Genomic DNA, 12,556 nt, shown 5'->3' on the forward strand with positions numbered 1-12,556 from the left:
CAGTAATTGTCAGAAGAAATAGGAATCTTTTTAACAAGCTGTTGGAGAGAATAATTAGTCAGAGTCTGGCGACAGTAAAGGATGAAAACATGAATTGGAGAAAACAATTAGACAGCCTTTTGTTTCTTGTAAATTGGCTTTGAAGTTCAAGGAGCCATTCTCCCCTGAGAATTTGCCTTACTGTGCTTCATTTCTGATTATTTTATTCTTATTTTAAAAGGCAGTTCTCTCCGAAGGCCTGGATGTCTCTGCGTGGTACTTTAATTTATTAGTTGTGTTCAATTCCATACCTGAAATCTAAATCCTGAGAAGTGTCACAGTCCTGTCTGTAAAGGACTTCAGACGCTGGGGCCCCCAAGCCTTCTCTGAATAATGAAACAGAAAAAGCAGCTCTGATAACTTAAATGGGCCTCTTCCCTTCTCTTCCTTTCTCTTACCTTCCCTTCCCTTCCCTCCCCTCCTTTTCACTTCTCTTTTCCTTTTCATCTTCTCCTCTTTCTTTTTTCCTTCTTTTCTTGCTACTGCCTTCACTTTTCAGGATTTAGACTTCTTTAAGGGGCTAGTCTGATTTTGGTACTTGAAATAGTTTACAGACATAAAACACTTATGAGTATGGTATGCATTCGTAGAAAGTGCCTCTTTTTAAAAAAAAATTAAATCTTTCCTAAATTCTGCTAATGAGCTCACAAATGGAAAGTAGTCATACTCGTGAAGGATGGCCAGGTGCCCTTAGTCTGCGGTGCTCCCTGTCCATGACCTTTTATGAAGCAGCTCCAAGAGGGCTGGAGAAAGGAGCAGGAGCATCCACTGTGAGTCCCAGTATGGGTTTGAGATGACAGCCGACCATGAACCATTGAGCATCTTTATCTCCGTGTAGAAGTGGATCCAGCTGCAGCTTTTGAGCACAGTCCAAGTGCAACTGTGGACTTTTCACTTCTATCAGTAACAGAAATAGGAGCAGGTTAACAGGGGCTGCTGCATGTGTCCAGCTTATGTGCTGGGGGAGAATGAGAAAATACAAATTTGGGTGGTGCCTGTTTGGAGAGGGAGAGGAAGAAGAAAAGAGAGGTTAAAAGATCCAGGTGACATCGCCAGCCCTTAAGCTGCGAATAGCGTGCAAAGAGTAAAATGAGATGAAGAAATTCAAAAGAATGGCTGAAGCCCCATCCCTCAGGTCAGAGAACAGGAATAGGCAGAGGAAACAGAACAATCTTATTTTCATGCACAGAAAAATAGGAGATGTGGCAGAGAAGGAGAGCTTGTCTTGCTGGGGAGTGTCTCGCATAGTTAGAGGAATGGTTTTTGTAAGAGTAGGAGATGGCTCTGAATGCTCTCACCTACCTGTAAGAGAGAAAACCTTTTGGAGAAACACACTTATGTGTAAAGCTTTAAGTTTAGGCATATTCAGGAAAGCTTCTTCTACATGCAGAAAACTATTTTTAGCTTTGTTTTATAAACTGGAGAAACAGAAACATAAAGAGCTGCTTGACTGGATGGTTTGTGCCCAAAGTCCTGGGTACTCCTGGGACAGGAGGTCTTGGGGCAGTTCCTCTGCCTACATGCAAACAGATAATTGGTCACATCTTGGCTTTGCTCAGCTGGCTCTCCTTTGGAGGCAGCCATCATTGTAAGCCCCTTCTTTCTCTCTCCCCTGCTTCTACACTGAAGTAATCAGCTCCCCAAGGGAGAATCTGTTAATTTATGGCTCTGAATTCCTGTGCCGCCTCCTTTATGGGAAGCAGTTAGAGATCCTAACCTCTGTGAATCGCACCCTTGGTCAGAAAAGCCTTTCAGGGAGGTGTTTGAGGAACCTGTTCCTTAGACAATCCCAGCTTCTTTTTTTTTTTTTTTCCCCCCCTCTTGGCATCTGTAAAAAGCACAGCCTACATCTATGTAACTACCCAAGCTTTCCCAGTGATTGGACTCTAAATAGTTACCACATCTCCAGCTTCCTAATAGCTAGGCTGTTTAGGACAGAAGAGTTTCTAATAGAAGACAAAAACCCAACAGGGAGCATTACAGATAACACCAACTAATGACCTCACTAGCATGCACTAGGAGTTCAACCCAATATGCCTAATTAATCGTGATGCAAGGCACCTGCAGTGCTGGACTGGTGTTAGTGAGGCCAGGCTGGGGACCAGCAGCTGCACATGCTGATGAGCAGAGGCAGCATCCCTCAGCTGCAGAGAAGTGGCTGCTCACCTATTTATTAGCAACAACCAGCTTTAGGTAGGAGCATGCCTGAATCTCAGCTGGATTTAAGGAGGGTGATTAAAAAAAGAGAAGTTCAGCTTGTTTCATACAGCTGTTGCTGCTTACCCCAGGGCTCTGCAGAGCCTTTCTGCCATGTTTCTCTCATCCTTCTGCTGGTTCTTCAGGTGCTCTTGAAACCTCTCCCTGGTTCCTTCATTTGGTACCATGGTTCTCTTCCATTTTGATCATATAGCAAGGAAGTGGGGTGTGAAGAATGGAGCAAAAAGACCAGAGGCTTTTCCTTGGACGTTTGCATCTCAGCCATAGCAGCCTAAGTCTGCTAGCCTTGAAGGTATGCTTCTAAGTTCCTATTTTCTCCGTACTCTGTAGGGAGGAGAGTGAACACAGGGGAAACTGTGTGATGTTTCTGGTGGGGTTTAGGTGTATACTTTGGTCATTAAGTCACTCTGTCTATCATCATTTAATTTAGCAAGTATGTTAAAATCTTGCCCATTGTATATTGGAATGGGAATGCTGGGAACCACCTAAGCCCATTGGGAAGGTCTGGGGAGAGAGGGGACTTGGTATGGAAGTGTTGTTAGTTGAATCTCGTGTGGTATATAAACTGTTTTGAGTTGGGAGACTTCCTTCAGTGGATGGTCATTAATCCTAGAAGAACTTGCAGATTTTCATCATGTTGGTTAATACTGGAGTTTATGGCACTGTGGATATGTTCTTCCATGTGCCTTGATGCTTAATTTGCAAAGGAGTTTTGTTCAGAGCCTTTTGTTTTGCATATGTTGTCACATGTTCCTAGACCTTTTCCTCTTAAATTAGTGTCAGGGTGTGAAGGATGCTTTTCTTTTGTCTCATTATTGCCTTTCTGTGATGGTGTTCTGTTGTGCAGCTCTCTTCTACATATTTCATTAAAAAGCAACCAAACAAAACACTTAAAACACCTCCAGCTGAGACTCAACACTGCAAAATTAATCCTGTTTATTCCCAGAATCAGGTTTACTTATACTCTTGAAGATGTTGGTGTACAGCTGTAGTGATTCCCAGCCAACAGCTGTGCATAAGGCACAACATCACAGAGGCTTTGCCACGGTGCAGGTGGCACTGACTTTTATGTTGGAGATGATCCAGAGCCACAAAGTTGAGGGCCCACAGGGCACTACTGCCTGTGTATGGAAGGACTCCTGCTGGCTTGGACAGGAGAAGTTGCTTCTGGAGGTGCTTCAGAAGGAAAATCAGCTGGGAATGGAAAACGAACAGGGATTTCTTGTAGATCATTGCCTTATTGGCTTCGTGTTGACAAATATTTTGATTTCTTTTATTCTTCTAAGGGCTAAATTCTGGCTCTAATGAAGCTGTGGGTAGTGTGCATTATTAAATCCGGCTGAAGCTGGTGTTCCCAAAAGGAGCATTTAATCCATTAAGCCATCATCTAAACACTTCCCTTTCCTTTTCAGACCTCCTCCTTGGCTCTGTTGGTGTTTTTGTTTGTTCTCCTGTCGAGCTAGGTCTTCAGTCTCTTTTCCTTCTGTTTTCTGAATCTCATCTAATTTGTCTTTTCACTTTTTTTCCCTCCTCTTCAAACAGGACTTTAATCTGCAGGCCTTGAAGAGAACAAAGGAGAAAGTATTCAAAGTGTTGTATTGCTTGTTGCTGAGGCTGAATCACCTGCTAATTAAAGAGCAGGATCAGCTTGTGGCTACTGGGGAATAACCATAAAGATAGCGGCTTTTCCTTTTGCCCTTATTTTGCAGCTATTTCAATTGCCTTTGGCTCTCCCACTCAGATCCTGCCATGTGCAGGTTTCTGCTCCTAGTCAGAGTTGGAAGACCTCTGTTGGGCAAAGTATTTTTGTAATAAATCAGGAGCATTTAAATATGATTATATTGTGATTACTTGATTCCTTATACCAAAGTATAGACCATCTCCTCTGCCTGCTGTGCACAGGCTTTTTGTGTTCCATCAGAATGATTGCTCAGTGTTCCATGATAAAATGTGAATGGGAGAGGAGTTAAGTGAGAGATGATGGTGAAAGACTGCTCTGAGTTGGGGTGTGTGTTCAAATAAATTGCGTTTCCAGCTCCAGTGGTACAAGGCTGGCCTTGAGTTTGAAATAATGTCTGATGAACAGGATCATTATGATGTATTACTGAAAGATGTTGGTAGCAATGGATTTGCCTTACGAAGGTAGTTCTTCACCTTGCTAAAGACTGGTGCCAGCAGTAGCCAGTGGTAACTTCTCTGAACTTTCACTAAGGAGGAAGGAAAGCAAGGAGAAAGATTGTTCAGAAAAGGAAGTTCTTTGGCTTTATTAGTAGGAAAGCAAGACCCCTTTGACAGCAAGGGGTTCTGAAGACTTGAGTATGTGGTGTGTATTTCTAACTGGATCAGCGTCTCCTGTGGAAGTAGGAAAGTTTTTCATGGCTGGTATTCTCTACAGGTTGAGGAGGCAAAGTGCAAATGGGAATGTTTCTAGCAAAGAGCTGTTAGGGAGAAGATGTCTGTAGCTTTGAGTCTCAGGAAAGTCTATAGTAGCATCTTGTCCAAGGCTTAGGTCTGTCCTTTAGAGTGCCTGTGTGATTCAGTGGGGAATGGGAGAAGGTCCCTGTAAGAGTCAGCTCTTCTTGCCTGTCTGTTCTCAGTAGGTTTTGGGGTTCTAACTGTGAGATTTTTCTCAGGGCTCCTAGTGAATATACTGCATCTGTTGTTGCATCTCTTACAGGAACTTCGATATGTAACTGATACAGTCATTAACACTTAATCCAGTGGCTTACTCAACACAAACAAATCATTTAAATGTATTGATCCACTGCTCAGCCTACAAATTTCCAGAGGAAAACATATGTATACACACACAAGCATACAAAGTACGTGTGGGCACACATCTATACAATTTTGGCTCTCATGTTTCTGGAACACCCTAAATGTATGCAAGCAGCTTCAACAACTCTTACATAGAGTTACCAACAATGCATTGGTGGTAGTTTTCCAGACTGAGGGTCCCTCTGTGATTATGAATGCTTCTCTTGCACCTGCTTTCCCCTGATAAGGGATGGGAGTAATAAATTCTTCTGAAGATTGCTTTTCTCTGGCCAGGTAGTTGTGTGGATGAAAGACTGCCGGCTCCAATCTGTAATGCCACCTGTTGGGACATTTATCCTGAGTGGCACTAGGGAAGAGGAAAAGAAAACTGAAATGGTCGCGTAAAAAGACAAAACAGCCCAAGCTTTCTGCAGAAACACTCAATAACTTAGAGAAATATACTCCAGAAAGAAGAACAAGCTTTAAAGCTGTGTAAAACTCTCTAAGAGAGAATCCAGACCTGTACGTGATTTTCCCCTTGCCAATGTGAAGACCAGGCAGTGCGTGACCACCACTAAGTGCTGCTCTGAATGTACTTGGAAGCTGATTTTTGCTTTCTTCTTTTCTTTTTCATTTTCTTTTGCTCTGGGGATGGTTGGTTTGTGCCCACCTGTCTCTGCAGCATTTCCCTTAACTTACAGTTTGTCTGACCCGTCCCTCTTCCTTTCCCTTTCTTATTCCATGGAAATGACAATGAAAAGGGCAAGCCAATGCTGTGTGCTCTCCTACTGCAGTTCTTCCTAACATCCAGCTCCTACAGAAAGCATAATAGTGAGTGGAAAGTTATTGAAGAATGCAATAGAGTAATTCATCTGGCCAAACTTTAAAGGAATTTTTACTTGGGAATAAGCTACTGCCGCAGATCCATTTTCTTTGTATTTTGTCCATTTGTCAGTTTGTTTTCTATCTTTTGTCTACAGTGTACTTTTGTTGAAAGATCAGACTTGCAAAGATGAAAAACTTTTTCCTCCTTCAAGATTAAAAGTGATGTGCTATAGCAAAACTCATTTCAAAGAGTTTCTACTGAAAGGAAAGACATTTTGGGGAGGGAAAAATAAGACTAAGGCAGCAGAAGATACTGGCAATTGACAACTGAGCTGATAAAGGAGCAGGTCTGTGAATGTAATGCTTATGGTGTAACATCAAACCATGTCTTTTCAGAGCACTGTAGCTTTGCTGCATGAAACTTTAATAAGGAAAATGGCCTTGTTAGGTGGTCAAACTGTAATGTTTAGGAGAGGCAAAACAATTTTGTTTGTAATTCAGCTAAAATATTTACTTAGGAGGTTCTGATCTTTTACTTAGGTGATGCACATCCCAATTTTCTGCAGCTGGTAAGCACTGCTGTGCTGGTGCAGAATAGCAGGTACCATCCTTGGAGCAGCTGCTGCTGTGGAGTGAGTGGGGTGAGCTGGAGTTGGGCAAGTTCTCCCTTCAAAGGAGAGTAGGAGTGAAGCAAAGAGTCAGCAGCTGGAGCAGCTCTGAGTAGAGTTGTTCTTTGGGATAAGACTTTGAAATGTGCCCTTCCCTTTCTGCTGGCTGAAGCAGGGCAGTCATGGAGCAGCATCAATAGTTCCAGGCACAGGAATGTCATGAGAGAACCAATTGGGTGTAAATCACCAGGTATTCTGGTTGCTTACATGGGAATGCTCTCACCTCTATGTGGCCTTATGTGTTGAGGAGTATTGGGCCTGACTGTAATGTGGATAGAAGCCTATGGAGATTTTTAGAGGGGGGAAAAAATATCACAGAAACAATGTACTGGACCTCATTACAGCTTCTTCTGCCTCTTGTGTGTGCTGCATGCTCACGTGGCCAGCAGCTCGTGAGCTCCACAGCTGGTGTGGGCCAAGAAGCTTGTCCTGCAAAGCAGTTTTCTGAGCAACTCCTCACTGCTGCTTGTCAAATGGTCCTGAGGCTGACACAATAAAAGCTAGGCTGATTAAATCACAAGATGCAGAGAAGACCTAATTATTCATTTTCCAGCTGTTCGTTTGAGGCCTTCTGTTTCTCTGCTTTATTGGTGGTTGGAAAATGGTCGTCTTTTTTTTTTTTCCTTCCTTTTCACCCTTTTTCTGTCAGGAAGCATTGACTTCTTTCAAAAACCACAATGAGAAACCGCAGCTTTTCAACCCAGCGCAGGCATCTTTGCAAATAATAATAATAAAAAAGCATCAGCTGGATTCAAATCCAACTTCCTAATGAAAGGCAGCTTTGCTCAATAATGCAAGCAGCTTTATTTTCATTGTGGTAGATGAAAGTTGCTTATATTAAGCTAAAGTTTTGCTGTCCAGCCCTGAGCAAAACTCACTGGATGTGATGAAAGTTTTGACTAAATAAGGGCTGTGACATTTGGGCCGTGTAAGGCTCCTTGTTCTGAATCCAAGCTGTTCAGCACGTAGCTCTGTCATTGGCTGGCACTTGCCACCTTTTTTTTTTTTCAGATATTGAGTTCCTCCTCCTCAGATGAAATTATGAAAAGACAAATGCTTCTTCCCAGCGCTGATTTGGATGGGTTCAGTTTATAGCCATGTTTAGACAGAATGAGAGTTTGTCTTGTTTTGCTGCTCCTCAGCCTGGCTCCGATATCCAACTTCCAATTTGTCCCCTTGTCCCAGTGGCCAGTGTGTGTGTCCCTCAATAGAAGGTGGTATTTCTCTCCAGTCTAAAGATCATGTAACTATCTTGTATGAGACCGTTTTGTTTTCTTGATACCATGTACAACTTGGGGAAAATACAGATTCAGTTGAGCAGGCAAAACCTCCTGCATGCTTCTTGTCTGATTACTGATTAGTTCTGATGGAGGAGCAGAATCTTTCTTGAGGCTAGTTGTTTCAGCAGTAAGGAAAACAATACAAGTGCAGCAGAAATCACAATTAATGACTTTATTATCTGAAAACTAGGGCTTGATTTCTGCCTTTGCATTATTTCTCAGTAATGGGGGATTTATTAGAATGAAAGTTGCCTAGGGCATGGAAGGCTTTGCTCCTGGGTGGGCAGTGGGAGCATTCGGTTATGTACAATTGCTGTTGGAAAATCCACAGGACAAATGCAATCATTTCACACGTAGTTTTCCAATTTTTATGCTTTTCTCATTTTTTGCCTGATTAAAGTTTTCTACAGAATGTGAAAATTGCAGTTGATTTTTTTTTTTCCAGTTGCAGCTGGTAAATCACGTGTTTGAAGCTGGACTGTACTGAGGTTATGTTTGCTTATTATTTAATGAGTTGCTATGAACCTTATGGCATCAGTCATTATGATTGAGAGCATTGTCTGCCCTGTGGGAGGAGTCTAGGTCTTCCCTGCTCATCTCTGTTGCAGCTTTTCAGGATTGATCCTGACAGTGGTTGCTCAAGAAATCGGTCCTGAAGTCTTGAGGGATTTGGACTCCTTTTGCTTTATGGTATCACCTCTTATGGGCCTTGTATCAAGAAGCTTGGAAAAGAAAAGAAGGAAAAGAGTTTTAACAATACCTAGATCTCAGCTTAATAGATAGGCAGGTTCTTTAGGTGTCTGAAATCTCATTCTGAAGTTCTAGGGGTGTTAAGACTGTGTATTGGAGCAGGCAGGGTGGAAGTATGGTGGTCAGATGGCTGTACTTCTGGGATGTAGACATGATGGAAAGCTTTTCTCCTAAAGGATCCCTGCCATCAGGAGCATGGACTATTGCAATCTTCCCCCTCCCCCACACTGTAAAACTCCAAAAACTGTTTTGTCCTCAGAGCTAGGACTGTTAGGAAGAGGCATGTCTTGCTTTGAGCACTGGGATGTTGCGCACCTCTATTTTTGTGTCAATTTTCCAACTCCTGCAGGGCTCTCTCAAAGAAGACAGGAGGCGTGGGATCTCTCAAGTGCATCCTTGCTTGTGGCAATTGCTATTCCTGCTCCTGGTTGGTTAGGAGTGACTGTCCTTCCCATCCTGCAATCTAAAAGGGCTCATTAGAAACCAGCTCCTCCTTGGTGGGATTTTCAATCTCATGAACTCTTTGGAGGGCCACAACAGTGCAGTTGCTCCCTGGAGTTTTTATCAGATTATCTGAAGTCTGGAAACGATGTGACTGCTGACATGGTGTCAGGTGGCCTCAGCTGGTCCATCTTAAATATCTATTTTATCATAGCTTGTAGCAAAGCACTTGGTTCACTGGATCTTTTGGATAGCAGTGATTTCAGATGAATGTTTCTTATTTCAGGTCATGTCTCCGTTTCTATGTGATAAGGAAGCTTGTTTTTTTTTTTGATTTATGAGATTATGTAGCCTATGTTCGTTGGAGGGTAATTTCACTAATTCTCATTACAGCACAATTACCATCTCACTTGACAGCTGTTCCCTTGAATTTTAAACATTCAAAACACATCCAAGTGCACTGGAGGAAATTGGTGGTATTACAGACTGTTGTGAAGAAGTAGTTAGATTTTGGAGAGGAGAAAATTTGCTTCTACAGTCCTAGAGAAGGCATAACAAGAAACATAAATGTTGGCTGACTGATGAGAAAGGATTTGGGAAATATCAGATTTAAGAATAAGAGCTAAAACCAAGGAATTATCCAAGACAGCAATTATGATCAAACTCTTGAGTCAAGGAGATAAAACAGAAAAATAAGAAATGCTCATTTGGTAAAACACGGCAGCCTTTGACCAAGTTTCTGTCAGAGTGAATGGGGAAGAGGCAGTGGCCAGTGATATTTGCTTTGTTATTTCACAGTGTAAGCCAATTCTGCCACGTGTCCATTTCAGGTGTGGTTTGGGAAAAAGATGAAGCAGAACTGGGTCTTGCTGGGGGATCACAGGTGTGTTCCCAGTGACACTGATGCCTGCTGGGCTTGGAACCCTTAGTGCAAGTCTTCCAAAGACAATGATAATGGGAATGAGGAAAATGCCAGTTGAAGAGTCTTCTCACTAAGTAACGCCTGATTTTGATGATCCAAACTCAAATGTATTTTGGAGTTTGGCTGCGGGTGTTTATAAGTTGAGGCTGAAACCCTGACAGCAGGCAGACGACAAAGAGTGAGACTTCATCGCTTCCAGAGTTATGTCTGTCATTCCTCAGTTCTTTTCTTCCTCTCACGAGGATCCTGCTTATTTTCTTGAGATGAAAAGGAGAAGAAATCACGGTCAAAACTTGCAGAAGGAGCCACAGATATACGCATCTCATGAGGTTTTACTCATTTGAGTGTCCCAATAGGACTCATTGAGAGCTCTGAATCTGATAGCTTTGACAAGTTGAACTACTTACACTGTATATTCTAAAACTAAAAAATACTGAGAATCATGAAACAGGTATGAAAACTTTGGTCTCATACGGCGAATTGCACTGCTTTTGGTGGTTGTTTTCTCTTTTTTTTTTTTTTGTTCTTTGTTTTTCTCACTGTGGGCCAGGATGCTCATGGGACGCTTCTAGTTCTTTGGGGAAGGAAATCTTGGGACCTCTTCTCCACTGCTTAATGTATTCCCCAATGTGTAGTGAACCAAAGGATCTTTTTCTGGTGACTGTAATGTTTTCTGTACCAACTAAAGAAATGGTAAACTGGGAATGAACTTTAATGAGATAATTTCATTTAACAGAATGCTAAGATCCGCCTCTGCTGTAAGCTGAGGAAGTTAGAACCCAGTTGCCTTGGAGACAATGCAGCTATTATCTAGCAGGGAAAATGAAGGGGCCATATAGGATTTGTGTGAAAAGCACACTTGAGTTTGTTCTGCACCTTTCAGGAAGTTCATCTAGCTTCTGGTATAATTGTGTTCTAGGAACAGAGCATGGCTCAGTGTCCTTACTGCGTCAGAAATGGAGATATCTCTGTCAATAAATAATTTTTTTTTGTTTGTATTTAACTAGAAGCTGAGGTTGGAAAGCTGGTTTCGTGGTACTTTCTTAGTAGAAGAAATGATCTAAGATTGTGAAACATTCTTTTTCATGGCATTAGTCACGAATGAAAAAGTTAGGTGCTTAGGAAAGAGTTTGCGTTGTTGCAGAGCACCTATGCTTAAAGCCACATGGTGACAGCGGGCTGGGTGGCATCTTGCTGTCCTTTCCTGGAGATGTTCATCATCATCAGCAATTGACATTTGTGTAGTGGAAATCCTGGTTATCCTCCGCATTCCCAAATGAAGGAATACTTTGCACTATTGCAAACATTACCTTTTTATGCATTCTGTTGAGTGCTTTGGCAGAAAGCGCTGCCACACAGCGTAAGTATTCAAGAACTTAACAAGATTAATTCTTGTGAGCTTTCTAACCAGTATTCACCAAATCTGGAAGCTGTTTCTCCTCATTACCTACAGTTAATGTAATTTGTTTCTCACCTCTATTGCCAAGGAATGAGCCTGTGTCCTGGTCAGTCCTCCTGATTGTCAGTTGCTTACTGGATTTCCCCCACTCCTGATTAAGTGCAACTCTTTGGGTCCATCATCTTCCTTCTTGGATTTAACGACATCGCTTTTGCTCTTGAACCTTTACCCTACCTTCCCCTTGTGCTCCCCAGTACATCTGCAGAGTTTTCCCAGGTTTTCTCTGGTGGATGTTTTTGTCCTCATCTCTTTGTCCCATTTTGTATCTGCTCCATCTTCCTCCCAGCAGCATCTCTTGCTCCCTATAAGCGTGGTGCTGCCTCCACAGCGTTAGATGGGAATAGTTCCCTAATGAGTGCACGTTGGTATCTTTCCCTTTAGAAGATGATCATTTTTGTAATATTAACTGTGGTGATTGTTCAGGCCGGTTAGTCTTTGTGCATGTTGTACTTACCGTGCTTTCAGTCTGTGCAATCAGCAGGATATGGATGGGATTCTTTGGCTCCTTCACTTAGTGATTAGTGTTTGTATAGCACTTTGCAAGCTTAAAATGGATAAGAGGGATAAATAGCATTGTTAATAACAACGTGCTCTGCTGTACAGAATGGCGCCTTTGCGTGTTGTGGTGATAATCCCCGCTCTCCTCTTTTCCAAGTGCTGTTGCCTGTGTGATGTGCCTCTAGCTTATCCCCCTCACACCTGTCGGAGCACTTTTCAGACAGCTTTTCTTCCTCCTCTGATTAAAGCGCATGAAAAAGAAGATTTCTCTTAACACAGAACTCAGCTCTCAGGTTTCAGGGACCATGTCCAGATGTGGTGGTCACCAGACCACGTTAGGGGACTTTGATCTAACCAGTTTTCCACTGATCTCTCTGATTATGCATTGCAAGTGTAAGTTCTGCCATTCATTAAAGCTGATCTGGTTTTCAACAACACACGAGGCTTGATCTTACTGGAGGGATGCTTTCCTGTGTCCAGGTAATGCTTCATCTGAGCTCTTTTCAAATTCATGTCGTCTTGTCACTCCCTGTAGCTCTGTGGCAGAGAAAGAGATGAACACAGACAATGAATGCTTGAGTCTCTTGTTACCTAAACAACTGAAGCAGAGCTTCTGCTTTCCTTTTTCCAGCTCAGAAAGTGTGTTGGCTCCTTCCTCATAAGCACATCTCTAGAGCAACGGGTTACTGCTGGGGCTTTG

General features: G+C 42.5%; 1 long non-coding RNA gene across 1 annotated transcript in view; it reads left to right on the forward strand.

The window, feature by feature from the left end:
- Positions 2,257-12,556, forward strand: part of LOC110407386 — a 29,028-nt gene continuing 18,728 nt past the window's right edge. The window contains exon 1 of the long non-coding RNA XR_002443876.1: positions 2,257-2,548. This is a non-coding gene — a long non-coding RNA (uncharacterized LOC110407386). The remainder of the gene's footprint in view (positions 2,549-12,556) is intronic.

Source organism: Numida meleagris, chromosome 17 (genome assembly GCF_002078875.1).
Source record: "Numida meleagris isolate 19003 breed g44 Domestic line chromosome 17, NumMel1.0, whole genome shotgun sequence".
In the NCBI taxonomy this organism is placed as follows: domain Eukaryota; kingdom Metazoa; phylum Chordata; class Aves; order Galliformes; family Numididae; genus Numida; species Numida meleagris.